The sequence below is a fragment of the Oncorhynchus masou genome, chromosome 24, assembly GCF_036934945.1.
Source record: "Oncorhynchus masou masou isolate Uvic2021 chromosome 24, UVic_Omas_1.1, whole genome shotgun sequence".
Taxonomy (NCBI): Eukaryota; Metazoa; Chordata; class Actinopteri; order Salmoniformes; family Salmonidae; genus Oncorhynchus; species Oncorhynchus masou.
Window position 1 is genome coordinate 107,895,073 of NC_088235.1, and position 12,586 is coordinate 107,907,658.

At 47.9% G+C, this 12,586-nt stretch overlaps 1 protein-coding gene across 1 annotated transcript in view; it reads right to left on the reverse strand.

The window, feature by feature from the left end:
• LOC135513220 (serine/threonine-protein kinase Nek7-like) overlaps positions 1–11,100 on the reverse strand; it is a 133,865-nt gene extending 122,765 nt beyond the window's left edge. Inside the window, exon 1 of the mRNA XM_064936024.1 lies at positions 10,856–11,100. The gene's annotated coding sequence lies outside the window, so the exon portion shown is untranslated. The remainder of the gene's footprint in view (positions 1–10,855) is intronic.
• Between the last annotated feature and the right edge of the window lie 1,486 nt (positions 11,101–12,586).

Below are 12,586 nucleotides of genomic sequence, written 5' to 3' on the forward strand. Positions count from 1 at the left end.
CTCTTTGCCCTCTCTTTGCCCTCTCCTCCCTCTTTGCCCCCTCTCTGCTCTCGCCCTCTCTCTGCTCTCGCCCTCTCTCTGCTCTCGCCCTCTCTCTGCTCTCGCCTCTCTTTTTGATGCCGATTTGGCTTTTTTTTACACCTTTATTTAACTAGGCAAGTTAGTAAAGAACACATTCTTATTTTCAATGACGGCCTAGGAACAGTGGGTTAACTACCTCGTTCAGGGGCAGAACGACAGATTTTCACCTTGTCAGCTCGGGGAATCAATCTTGCAACCTTACAGTTAACTAGTCCAACTCCCTAACCACCTTCCTCTCATTGCACTCCACGAGGAGACTGCCTGTTACGCGAATGCAGTAAGAAGCCAAGGTAAGTTGCTAGCTAGCATTAAACTTCTTATAAAAAAATCAATCATAATCACTAGTTAACTACACATGGTTGATGACATTACTAGTTTACCTAGCGTGTCCTGTGTTGCATATAATCGATGCGGTGCGCATTCGCGAAAAAGGACTGTCGCTGCTCCAACGTGTACCAAACCATAAACACCAATGCCTTTCTTAAAATCAATACACAGAAGTATACATTTTTAAACCTGCATATTTAGCTAAAAGAAATCCAGGTTAGCAGGCAATATTAACCAGGTTTAATTGTGTCATTTCTCTTGCATTCATTGCACGCAGAGTCAGGGTATATGCAACAGTTTGGGCCGCCTGGCTAGTTGAGAACTAATTTGCCAGAATTTTACGTAATTATGACATAACATTGAAGGTTGTGCAATGTAACAGCGATATTTAGACTTTGGGATGCCACCCGTTAGATAAAATACGGAACGGTTCAGTATTTCACTGAAAGAATAAACATCTTGTTTTCGAAATGATAGTTTCCGGATTCGACCATATTAATGACCAAAGGCTCGTATTTCTGTGTGTTATTATGTTATAATGAAATCTATGATTTGATATAGCAGTGTGACTGAGCGGTGCTAGGCAGCAGCAGGCTCGTAAGCATTCATTCAAACAGCACTTTTGTGCGTTTTGCCAGCAGCTCTTTGCTGTGCTTCAAGCATTGAGCGGTTTATGACTTCAAGCCTATCAACTCCCGAGATTAGGCTGGTGTAACCGATGTGAAATAGCTAGCGAGTTAGCGGGGTGCGCGCTAATAGCGTTTCAAACATCACTCGCTCTGAGACTTAGAGAAGTTGTTCCCCTTGCTCTGCATGGTTAATGTTGCTTCGAGGGTGCTTTGATATGTTCCTGGTTCAAGCCCAGGTAGGAGCGAGGAGAGGGACGGAAGCTATACTGTTACACTGGCAATACTAAAGTGCCTATAAGAACATAGTCAAAGGTATATGAAATACAAATCGTATAGAGAAAAATTGTCCTATAATTCCTATAATAACTACAACCTAAAACTTCTTACCTGGGAATATTGGAAACTCATTTTAAAAGGAACCACCAGCTTTCATATGTTCTCGTGTTCTGAGCAAGGAACTGAAACTTTAGCTTTCTTACATGGCACATATTGCACTTTTACTTTCTTCTCCAACACTTTGCATTATTTAAACCAAATTGAACATGTTTCATTATTTATTTGAGGCTAAATGGATTTTATTGATGTATTATATTAAGTTAAAATAAGTGTTCATTCAAGTATTGTTGTAATTGTCATTATTACAAATAAATAAATGTAAAAATTGTATCGGTTTTTTTTGGTCCTCCAATAATCGGTATCGGCGTTAAAAAAATCATAATCGGTCGACCTCTACGAGAGATGGTGACAGTTTAAGGAGAGAGAGAGATGCAGAGAGAGAGAGTGAGCATGACAGAGAGACACACAGAGAGAAACACAGACAGAGAGACACACAGAGAGAGAGACACAGAGAGAGAGAGAGAGCATGACAGAGAGACACAGAGAGAGAGAGAGAGACACAGAGTGAGCATGACAGAGAGACACAGAGAGAGACACAGAGAGAGAGAGAGAGAGAGAGACACAGAGACGCAGAGAGACACACAGACGCAGAGAGAGAGAGACAGACACAGAGAGACGCAGAGAGACACAGAGAGAGACAGAGTGAGACACACAGATGCAAGACACACAGACGCAGAGAGAGAGAGACACAGAGACGCAGAGAGCGAGAGACACAGAGATGCAGAGAGAGAGACAGAGAGCACGACAGTGAGAAAGCACAAGAAAGACAGGTTCTCTCCACAACAGGGAAGGTTCCAGAGAAGACAGTCCTGATACCAACTACAAAGGCCTTCCCTCCCTCCTTCCCACATTAGGTTATTAATATTAATGAGACTTCCTGCCTTCTTGTTTTATCCGATATGAACATGAAAAAGCGTAAAAAAGCATCAATTCCAGGAGAAGTGGCAACAGTTTGACCCGTAGCCCCGATGGAAACGCAGACCGTGCAGCCGCGCCAGACTTCCTGTTCAAAGACAGGGACTCCTTTCATCAGGGGATGCTTTCTCTGCCACAACACTGCCAACCCATGCCATCTGGCTTCTTCTGACGGAACGCTAACTTCAAGACGCGGTGTGCGCTGCGTTTGGGCTGCACTGCGTTGGGCTGTGCTGCAGAGCGAAGCTGTTTGTTTTAGGAGGCTTTAGAGGGCTGTCATTGGGCTGGGATGATACCAGTATGGAGATACAAAAAAAAAACACGAAGCAGACCGAACTCTTTGATTCTGTAAAATATTGTGTGCTAAAGCTTGGAAAATAAATACATGCGTCTCTGGATGACAACAGAATGATGTTTTGTTTCCTTACCACGATACTAACGAGTATCACGATACTGGTATGGTCCCAGACCTTGTGATAAACATGCTTTAGTAACTGGGCTGAGGCTCGCCCGTTTCCAGACTTCTGCCCCACACCGCGTGCTGCTAGCCTGTTACCACTCCAGTTAAATAATATTCACTGTTAAAATGTCCACCAGGACATGTCCGCTAGCCTAGCAGAGACAGTATGGTGGTAGGAACCAGGCTGAGGCTCCACAGTACTCCACCCCAATAACTCCACCCCCTATACTAGGCTTGAGAGGTATACACTACCTCCACTAGGCCCCACACCACCTCCACAGACTCACCTCCAAACCATCCCCCCCAGACTCACCTACACTAGGCCATACACTGTCCGCCCCAGACAGACCTCCACTAGGCCATACACTGTCCGCCCCAGACAGACCTCCACTAGGCCATACACTGTCCGCCCCAGACAGACCTCCACTAGGCCCCACACCTCCCCCCAGACAGACCTCCACTAGGCCCCACACCTCCCCCCAGACAGACCTCCACTAGGCCATACACTGTCCGCCCCAGACAGACCTCCACTAGGCCATACACTGTCCGCCCCAGATAGACCTCCACTAGGCCCCACACCTCCCCCAGATAAACCTCCACTAGGCCCCACACCTCCCCCCAGACAGACCTCCACTAGGCCCCACACCTCCCCCCCAGATAGACCTCCACTAGGCCATACACTGTCCGCCCCAGACAGACCTCCACTAGGCCCCACACCTCCCCCCCAGATAGACCTCCACTAGGCCATACACTGTCCGCCCCAGACAGACCTCCACTAGGCCATACACTGTCCGCCCCAGATAGACCTCCACTAGGCCCCACACCTCCCCCCCAGATAGACCTCCACTAGGCCCCACACCTCCCCCAGATAGACCTCCACTAGGCCATACACTGTCCGCCCCAGACAGACCTCCACTAGGCCATACACTGTCCGCCCCAGATAGACCTCCACTAGGCCATACACTGTCCGCCCCAGACAGACCTCCACTAGGCCCCACACCTCCCCCCCAGATAGACCTCCACTAGGCCCCACACCTCCCCCCCAGACAGACCTCCACTAGGCCATACACTGTCCACCCCAGATAGACCTCCACTAGGCCATACACTGTCCCCCCAGATAGACCTCCACTAGGCCCCACACCTCCCCCCCAGACAGACCTCCACTAGGCCATACACTGTCCGCCCCAGACAGACCTCCACTAGGCCCCACACCTCCCCCCCAGATAGACCTCCACTAGGCCCCACACCTCCCCCCCAGACAGACCTCCACTAGGCCCCACACCTCCCCCCCAGATAGACCTCCACTAGGCCATACACTGTCCCCCCAGACAGACCTCCACTAGGCCCCACACCTCCCCCAGATAGACCTCCACTAGGCCATACACTGTCCGCCCCAGACAGACCTCCTCTAGGCCCCACACCTCCCCCAGATAGACCTCCACTAGGCCATACACTGTCCGCCCCAGACAGACCTCCACTAGGCCCCACACCTCCCCCCCAGGCAGACCTCCACTAGGCCATACACTGTCCGCCCCAGACAGACCTCCACTAGGCCCCACACCTCCACTAGGCCCCACACCTCCTCCCCAGACTCACCTCCACTTGGCCCCACACCTCCCCCCAGACAGACCTCCACTAGGCCCCACACCTCCTCCCCAGACTCACCTCCACTAGGCCCCACACCTCCCCCCCAGACAGACCTCCACTAGGCCCCACACCTCCCCCCCAGATAGACCTCAACTAGGCCATACACTGTCCGCCCCAGACAGACCTCCACTAGGCCCCACACCTCCCCCAGACAGACCTCCACTAGGCCCCACACCTCCCCCAGACTCACCTCCACTAGGCCCCACACCTCCCCCCAAGACAGACCTCCACTAGGCCCCACACCTCCCCCCCAGACAGACCTCCACGAGGCCATACAATGTCCGCCCCAGACTTACCCACCAATTGCTCTCCAAATGCTCCTGAGTACTGACCAATGTCTGCTCCTGTTCACTGTCGCCCCACCATTCACACATAATGCTTTTACACACACAAACACCCCGAGACCTTCAAGAACAGCTAAATACCCCGCTGGCTCCCGGGCCTGCCTGCAGACATCTGTAAAATATTTTGATTTGCTGCCCCACGACCGCAGCACACTGGCAGAGGTCTCCCGTCTCCCAGCCGCAGCTTGGCAGGACATCTGAAGGAGCCAGAGCCAGCTCCTCAGCCTCATGGCTGCTTCCACAGCCCACCCTCTATCCCTCCCTCCCAGCCAGCCTCTATCCCTCCCAGCCAGCCTCCCACCCTCCCTCCAAGCCAGCCTCCCACCCTCCCTCCCAGCCAGCCTCTATCCCTCCCTCCCAGCCAGCCTCCCACCCTCTATCCCTCCCAGCCAGCCTCCCACCCTCTATCCCTCCCAGCCAGCCTCTCACCCTCCCTCCATCCCAGCTACATCCTGAAGCTCTCTGTAGCTCCCAGCAGCTCCTCTCCCACTGCAGGGCAGGACGAGGCCGCCCGAGCTTCTCCTCTCCCACTGCAGGGCAGGACGAGGCCGCCCGAGCTTCTCCTCTCCCACTGCAGGGCAGGACGAGGCCGCCCGAGCTTCTCCTCTCCCACTGCAGGGCAGGACGAGGCCGCCCGAGCTTCTCCTCTCCCACTGCAGGGCAGGACGAGGCCGCCCGAGCTTCTCCTCTCCCACTGCATGGGGGCCCCGACTAGCGGAGAGCCCCAGGACCAGAGGGGGGGGCCACGGCTAGCGGAGAGCACCAGGACCAGAGGGGGGGCCCCGGCTAGCGGAGAGCCCCAGGACCAGAGGGGGGGCCCCGGCTAGCGGAGAGCCCCAGGACCAGAGGGGGGCCCCGGCTAGCGGAGAGCCCCAGGACCAGAGGGGGGCCCCGGCTAGCGGAGAGCCCCAGGACCAGAGGGGGGCCCCGGCTAGCGGAGAGCCCCAGGACCAGAGGGGGGGCCCCGGGCTAGCGGAGAGCTCCAGGACCAGAGGGAGGGCCCCAGCTAGCGGAGAGCCCCAGGACCAGAGGGGGGGCCCCGACTAGCGGAGAGCCCCAGGACCAGAGGGGGGGCCCCGGCTAACGGAGAGCCCCAGGACCAGAGGGGGGGCCCCGGCTAACGGAGAGCCCCAAGACCAGAGGGGGGCTCCGGCTAGTGGAGAGCCCCAGGACCAGAGAGGGGCCCCGGCTAACGGAGAGCCCCAGGACAAGAGGGGGGCTCCGGCTAGCAGAGAGCCCCAGGACCAGAGAGGGGCCCCGGCTAACGGAAGCCCCGGGACAAAAGGGTGTGTTTAAGGGCAGCAGGGCAGAATAATCGGGTTCTTATGGATCCTCTCTCCATGCCTCGACAAGGGTTCCAGAACCCCAGGACCAGAGACATAGGACCTGAGACCCAGCGAAGGCTGCTCCAAGGCTGGTCACAAATGCAGGAAGTGAAACAGAGACAGACAGTCTGTGTGTGTGTGTGTGTGACAGTCACACAAATGTACACGCTGTAGTCGGCATGCTCTTTCCTGCTGTAAATCCTGTGTGAGAGCTTCAAGACTAATTTGCGGTGATGTTGGAACAAACGCCCATAGCGACACAGTCAACACTCCTCCATTTGAAATGATGTACTGCACTCTTTCTGCAATGCAGAGCGCACATTCATTCTGCTTTTGTCTCGTCTCATGACAAATGCATACTGTTGATGTCATTGCTCTACTGTTTACAGTGGCACATAGCATCTTGTAATTATTCCATGAAAGTGAATCTATATCCTGGGGGAGTTGTAGTATGTGTGTTTGGTATAATCTAAAGAGATGTGGAAGGAAGGGGGACTACACAACAACTAATAAAGGAACTTTGTGCGTTTGAGCGATCTGTTCCAGCACAGTTCACAATCTGTCAACTTGGCTTTAGCTGCCGCTCCGACGACAGGGCTAGGGCCACGCTCACAGGGCTAGGGCCACGCTCACAGGGCCACGCTCACAGGGCTAGGGCCACGCTCACAGAGCCACGCTCACAGGGCTAGGGCCACGCTCACAGGGCCACGCTCACAGGGCCAGGGCCACGCTCACAGGGCCAGGGCCACGCTCACAGGGCCACGCTCACAGGGCTAGGGCCACGCTCACAGGGCTAGGGCCACGCTCACAGGGCCACGCTCACAGGGCTAGGGCCACGCTCACAGGGCTAGGGCCACGCTCACAGGGCTAGGGCCACGCTCACAGGGCTGCCCGGGGTCAGAACTATGGACTGGCTTGTATGTGAGCCATAAAATCTCATCTAGAAATAGAGTTAAATACTAAAATCATATGAGCCTGAGCAGAGACATTTACGAGGGGCTCTTCCCTGTCTAAACTGTACGGTTTAGTCAGCTGTCCAGAAATACATTTTAGAATAATGTCAGAAAACCAGACGTTCTTAATCATTTAGCAAAACCCTATTGTACTAATATCGTATCTTAATTAACATTCAATAAAGCCTCATCATGCCTACTTTGGGGCAATATTGGTAATCATATAATAGGCTAAAATAAACGTATCTTTTTAAATACTGTAATATCGTCACACAGAAGTAGATGGGCTTTTAACTGAAAAATACTAAATAACAGTGTGACATTGTGTGAGTCCCTTCGGAGTGATGTAAAGAGTGGATATTGTGTTGTCATTAGGGCTGGGCGATATATCGAAATAATTTGATGAATTTATGTTTTATTGCAAGAATTGAGGTTTGTATTTTTTTTAAACGAGAGTTCTGTCTTTTTGGTCTCGTCTCCTTAGCGCCTTCTGTGCTGTGAACACCTTCCCACTCGCAGACACCAAGCCCCTCCCCCTTCCACTCACAACAACAAAGAGGAAAGATCACCTCTTCCTCTCTGACAACAAGCAGTTTCAACTCGCAATTTGCATTTGAGGATTGGTCCAACACAAATCAGTCATATGGACACTGAAACACATTGAGAAATTAATTTTACTTTAATAGAGGATAACTTAATCTTTCTAACAATGCCCTTTTTATGTCTCAAAACTCCCAACATGTAGAACAGAGCCGACAATACTAAAAACGGAAGTTTCATCAATGAACATGTTTGGAAAATGTATCCTTAGTTTCTGACTCACGCGGCAATTGCGGTACCGCTAGCAGCATTTTAGCAACAGACAGTTATGAGCTAGCTGTTTAGTCTGTGTTTTATAAAATGACTTTAACATCTAAAAAAATGTGAATGGGCTATGCTGTTCAAACTGTTGGAGACAGACAGGAGGGTGTGTTCATAACAGTTGAACTGTTCTACCTTGTTAGCAAGCAAATATATCCAAGTTGGCTTGACTTTAAATATTAAGATTAGCTGGCTACTCACAAGCATGTGGGCTTGTGCTTGAGAGACTTAATGAGACCCGTGTTAATGTTCTAGAATGCCTGCTACCAGGGTATTTTTCATAGACAGACCTGAAAACCAGATCAGTGATTACTAAAAAAAAAAAAAAAAAAAAAAAAAAACAGGTTAACCTATTTTTTATAAAATAAGTAAATTATTAGTGGGTCTTGTCGTTGAAGGCTTATACTTAGCCTAGGTATAATTTTACAAACCCTGAATTCAGTAGATTATTCCTGACTGTTTGAAATGCAGTGTATTTGACCTTAAAATTGCACAACAAAGATTATTTAGAGAAAACATTTTTTTTTATCAATCAATCAAATAAATAATATATATATATACATAGTGAATTGCTCATAAGTTGGAAAGAAAAGAGAGATATGATTTTTAGGCCATATCGCCCTGCCCTTGTTGTCATGGCCTGGGCTAACCCAGGAGCCCACCAACTGCTGCTCAGACTTTACACAGGGTCGGAGGTCAGTAATTTACTGTTTTGTATGTCTTTGTAGTCAGTTTTCCCTCAGAGCACAGCAGACCTTGATGAGAAAGGGATCAATGTTTCAGAAGATGAAGAACTTTCATATCAAACCAGGAGCCGGAAGGCATCCTCGAAGGATATTTGAATCTGTGAACATCAGTGACCTTCATAAGATATAGAACGGAGATGATAGTCAAGCTTGTTCCTCAGATAGGTGAAATATTGACAGTCTAGTTGTTTGATGGGGTAAAAACAGCCTGCTCTCAGCACCCCACCAAAAGGTCTTCATAAGACAAAAGAGCAATTTTGGAAGGGCCAATTTTGGCACAAAATAAGATTGGTCAATTAAAAAATATATATAAATATAAACATTCTGTTCACTTGTAGCCTAGGCATAGTATCTATCCTTTCTGTAGAGCCGGGGGGTAAACACTGACATTATGCAAAAAGGAAGAATTTAATGTAGCTCAAAAAAAATAGCCTGGGGAGACTTCCTCATCAAACGTGCTTTAAGATAGAGAAAACTCTTTATTTATTTTTTTGGTTCTTTGTAAAATCCCCAGGGGCATGATGACTGTAAAAGTGGTCAGATGACAAATGTCACATCCCATCTTGAATACGATACTGGAGCCTGGTTGCTCGGCTACAAACAGGAAACTGTCAAAGGACTGAGACATTTTGTAAATTCCAATGTGCCGAATAACTAAGGCATTTCCACACTAGAGGCGACACGCATGGATTTACAGAATTCTCCACAAAGATGACTGTAGTGTTTAGCCATTTAATTTTATATAATATTTCAATTTCACATATTTGGATAAAGCAGATATAATGTAAGACCATAACTCCAATGTCAAACACGAGACAAACTGAGATAGGCCTCTGCCAGACAGATGTATAGCCTAGATGCTACAACAACAAAAGCATAACCTAGTTTACAATGCAACAAATCATGACATTTCGCCAAAGGCTGTCAAAAACAATTCACGTCTCATCAGCAATCAAAAACAAGGTTACTGGCAGGCGGCCCTGCCTAAACGCTACAACCCGTTGACGCTCAGCCCTGTTTGATGCAGCCAGCTTTTGGCTGCCATTGACTGATCATCCATCAGGTTCCTGACTAGATCCTTGATACTGTACTTCAGAGAGACAGGCACTGATCTCATCTCCATCACCTAGCTGAGTGAGAGTGACTACTCTCTCTCTCTGTTGTTTTTGATGGAGAGGGGATGTGGCAACAGGAGGTTGAGTAATAATTAGGTCAACTCAGTCACTCCTGAATCATCTGTGGCTGTGTTATGTTCTGGGCAACTGATGGTACAGAGCTGAGAGACATTGGGCTGTGAAAACAATGTTAGCATGAGCTGTGAGGTGAGCGCATCAGTCTAGTACAAGACACAATATGGTGTTCTGTGGCAATAGGCCCACATTACCTCAAGTTCAACCTCTACCATATGGGTCTAGAGTAGACAAAGCATGTGTGTCATCTTGAGTGTCAGAGTTTTTTTTTTTTAAGGTACTGTGTTAATATGTACAGAATCTTCACACCATAAACTACTCAACAATTTGGGAAACCAGGCTGCAGAGAGCAGCTATTCCAGTACCTCTTCTCAGTACGGAATTGTAGGTATCAAGAACAAGACTTGACACAGCTAGTATTCAAAATACATTAGCTAGCTACAAATCAGCTAATTCATATCAGCATATTGACGTTCACTATTCTGAAATCACCCCACATTTCGATTCTCATTTCACACTGGAGAAACGAAACTGAGATCCAGGACAGGCTGACAAAAAAGTTTGGAAAAATAAAAAAATATTTGCACGACTTTTGCTAAACTGACGACAAAACGTTATACTAGTAGCTAGCTGTGCACATTATTAACCAACATAACTAGCTAGCTGACTAGCTAACTGTTGACAGTAGAGACTATAGCAACGCGCTAATTCGCAAGATAAACTTTTGAAAACAGCTGGATAGCTAACGCGCTACCGTTAGCTAACTACAGCGCGATGGAAACAAGTAGCACTGCTTTCGTCCTGTTTGCTAAAACTTTCCGGAGCGTATTTACAAGTTACCCGTAAATTATATTCTCTTTCCAGCTAGCTAAGTTGCACATGTGGCAGTGGTATGGACGCTGGAAAGTGGCTAACAATATAGTTGGGTAGTTTAACAAACTTCTGCCAGAGACAGAATTATCTTTGCTTCTACATTCTTACCAGGAAGTGGGAGCCTCACTTTTCCTTCCGTCTTCTGGTGGTGATGGCGGGTTGTCTTTGCTTTGGGGCTTACTTTTCCAAATCCAAAGTCGTGCTGCAGTCGAGTTTCCCTGTGCGCTAAAAACAGAAGACCTCTAATTGTAAAATGAGTTGAATAGGTAGTAGCTACGTGTTCAGAAAGAGTCCGTCAGGTCCTTACTGTTCCTGACCCGTGGCAGTAATGTCAACAACCCAGGAATCCCGGAGCGAAGGGGCGGGGTAAATGTCAAACAATAGAGGGGAACTGTCAAATACCGCGGGATGCGGGGATATATATATATATATATATTTTTTTTGGAAGGGATCTTCAAATGTAACAGTCATTTAGGCTTTAGAGAGTTGAACGTTGATCTGAGCCTGGGCAGTGAAACTATAACTCCATCATTACAAAGATGCACTGCTTCTATTCCTAGATTAGATCCAGGTCATTCGAGAGTCTCTGTGGGTCAGGCCAACTGGAACTGTTTAGAGCTCATATTATACATTTGCTCTTAACACAGCTCTACCTAGCCTATATGTTATCCTAATGTTTACCATTACAGAAATAACTGGTTGAGCTGTCCCATCACTAGAGACATACACACATACTCTCTACCTCTCTCTCTCGCTCTCTCTCTCACTCTCTATCTCTCTCTCACACACACACACACAATATCATGAAAATGTGTATTACAATTATGACCTTGAGGTCTATTTTGTACATTGAATAAGACAACCTGACAGTTATTAATTCACACACCTGTAATACAATGCATACACCTGTAATACAGCGCATACACCTGTAATACAACACATACACCTGTAATACAGCGCATACACCTGTAATACAACACATACACCTGTAATACAACACATACACCTGTAATACAGCGCATACACCTGTAATACAACACATACACCTGTAATACAACACATACACCTGTAATACAACGCATACACCTGTAATACAACACATACACCTGTAATACAGCGCATACACCTGTAATACAACACATACACCTGTAATACAACACATACACCTGTAATACAACGCATACACCTGTAATACACAGCATACACCTGTAATACACCACATACACCTGTAATACACCACATACACCTGTAATACAACGCATACACCTGTAATACAACGCATACACCTGTAATACACTTGTAATACAACGCATACACCTGTAATACAACGCATACACCTGTAATACAACGCATACACCTGTAATACAACGCATACACCTGTAATACAACGCATAAACCTGTAATACAACGCATACACCTGTAATACAATGTATACACCTGTAATACAACGCATACACCTGTAATACAACGCATACACCTGTAATACAACGCATACACCTGTAATACAACGCATACACCTGTAATACAACGCATACACCTGTAATACAACGCATACACCTGTAATACAATGCATACACCTGTAATACACAGCATACACCTGTAATACACCAAAAACACCTGTAATACAGTGCATACACCTGTAATACACCACATACCCCTGTAATACACCACATACACCTGTGACACACAGCATACACCTGTAATACACAGCATACACCTGTAACACACAGCATACACCACATACACCTGTCATACACCACATACACCTGTAATACACCACATACACCTGTAATACACCACATACACCTGTAATACACCACATACACCTGAAACACACCA